The sequence below is a fragment of the Erinaceus europaeus genome, chromosome X, assembly GCF_950295315.1.
Source record: "Erinaceus europaeus chromosome X, mEriEur2.1, whole genome shotgun sequence".
NCBI classification, from domain to species: domain Eukaryota; kingdom Metazoa; phylum Chordata; class Mammalia; order Eulipotyphla; family Erinaceidae; genus Erinaceus; species Erinaceus europaeus.
The window spans coordinates 40,935,407-40,937,879 of record NC_080185.1 but is presented as its reverse complement, the minus strand read 5'-3'; positions in this window follow the sequence as shown (position 1 = coordinate 40,937,879).

Genomic DNA, 2,473 nt, shown 5'->3' with positions numbered 1-2,473 from the left:
GGAAAGCTTTGTGAGTAGTGATGCAATGTTGCAGATGTCTCTCTCCCTCTTTACCTTCCCCTTCCCTCTCAATTTCTGGCTGTCTCTATCAAATAAATAAAGATAATAGAAAAAGATAAAAGTAAAAAAAAATCACTTGAAATTAAAGGGGTATCATTTCACACCATATTCACCACCAAAGTTCTGTGCCCCCCTTTCTCCCAGTACCCCTTCCATGGCACTTCACCACCACCACCAAACATCAGAGTTCTCACCAAATCTTAGAGACATGTGTTTCAATTCTCTATATTCCATATACAACCAAGACTATTAAGTAGTTGTCTTTCAACTCCTTACTTTACTGACCATGGCCATTTCCAGTCCCATAGAGTGTGTCCTGAAGGACACAATATCATATTTTCTTTTTTTAAAAAATATTTTATTTTATTTATTTATTCCCTTTTGTTGCCCTTGTTGTTTTATTGTTGTAGTTATTATTGTTGTTGTCGTCGTTGTTGGATAGGACAGAGAGAAATGGAGAGAGGAGGGGAAGACAGAGAGGAGAGAAAGATAGACACCTGCAGACCTGCAGTTGGGGACTGGGGGGCTTGAACCAGGGTCCTTGTTCATGGTAACATGTGCGCTTAACCAGGGGGTGCCACTGTCTGGCTCCCCTCCTCCCTCTCTATTGAGACAGAAAGCACTGTCTCTATTAGGAAAAATCGGGGGCGGGGGGGGGGGACAGTAGCTCAGGCCCAAAGAAGCTCAAGAACTGGCATAAGGATCTTGGTTTCAGCCCCTGGCTCCCCTCTTGCAGGGGGGTCGCTTCACAGGTGGTGAAGCAGGTCTGCAGGTGTCTTTCTCTCCCCCTCTCTGTTTTTCCCTCCTCTCTTGATTCCTCTCTGTCCTATCCAACAACAACAGCAATAACAACAGCAAAGTAGAAACAAAAAGAAAAAGAAAAAGCATGGAGGGGGGAGGTCCTGGGCAGTGGTGCACCCAGTTAAGTGTACATACTACTAAGTGCATTGGACCGACCTTCCCGTGGTGCATCTCGTGAGTACCCATTCATTGGGGAAACTGACGATCCTTCCTAGCCGGCAAACGCTAGAAGAAGAAGAAGTGCAGGGAGGGACCTGTGCAAGGATCCAGGTTTGAGTCCCTGCTCCTCACCTGCTTGGGTAAGCTTTGTGGTGAAGCAGTTCTGAAGGTGTCAATATTTCTCTCTCCCTCTCTATCTCCCTATCCCCTCTCAATTTCTCTCTGTCCTGTCAAATAAAAAGGAAAAAAATCGCTGCCAGGAGCAGTGGATTTGTAGTGCTTGCACTGAGCCGCAGTGATAACCCTAGAGGCAAATAAAATAAAGTCTGGGGAGATAGCATAGTGGTTATGCAGAAAGGCTTTTGCACCTGAAGCCTGATGCACCAGAGGTTCCAGGTTCAAACCCCAGCACTATCATAAGCAGAGCTGAGCACTATTCTGCTTTTTATCTCTGTACACATCTCTCTCTCTCATTAAAATAAAATAAATAAACTATTTTTAAAAATGCAAGAGGAGGAGGAAGTTTCTGGAACCTAAATGAAGCATAGTTAAGTCCTCAATGTTGCTGACAGATACTTGGAAACTATACCTTTAAGTAAAATGTATAAGAGAAGACAAGGTCCTTGAATTTTTTTTTCAAGAATTGTCTCTCTTATCAACAGTATGAAATATTACTGGAGACCTTGCTGTATCACAATAGGAGACATTTACGTGTCCAGGTGTGTGGCAGCTGCTGGGGGCAGGGGAGGTAGGATGGAGGAGACAGCATCATTGTTATGTAAAAAATATCCATGCCTGAAGTCCCAGGTTCAGTCCCCAGCACCATCATAAGCCAGAGATGTGAGGTGCTCTGACATAAATAAAATCATAGGGGCTGGAGAGGGGCACACTGGGTTGAACACACATGTGACGACACGCATTTGTTGAGCAAGGGCTCAAATTCAATCCCCCAGGCCCCACCTGTGGGGGGAGGGGGAGTTTTCACTAGAAGTAATGTAGTACTGCAGGTGTCTCTGTCTTTTTCCTCCTCTGTCTCCCCTTTCTCTCTCAATTTCTATCTCTAGTCAATAATAAATAAATAAAATATTAAAAAAATTTCCAGCTGGGGAATAAATACCACAAGTTTAGTCCTTCTCAGCCTCCCATCTTTTGAGGGTATCTTCCCCACCTCCAAAAGAAAAAAAAAACCCAAAGGGGAAACCAGAAGGCTAGGGGACCTATTGTCAGGGTGAAAAGGGGTAAAGTGTATCTGGAGAGGCAGTGTGAGAACAGTCTGCACAGTGGTGATAAGTGCTCTGAGAAAAGAAAAGAAAGGCTAAAATGTTAGAGAGTAAAATAGGACACTCTATTGTTAGAGCAAGGTGGCACTGGGCCACCAGCAAGATTTGAGCAAGGGAGGGAGTCCTGTGTGTATCTAAGAGAGGCACACTCTGGGCTGAAGGAATAAAGGGTG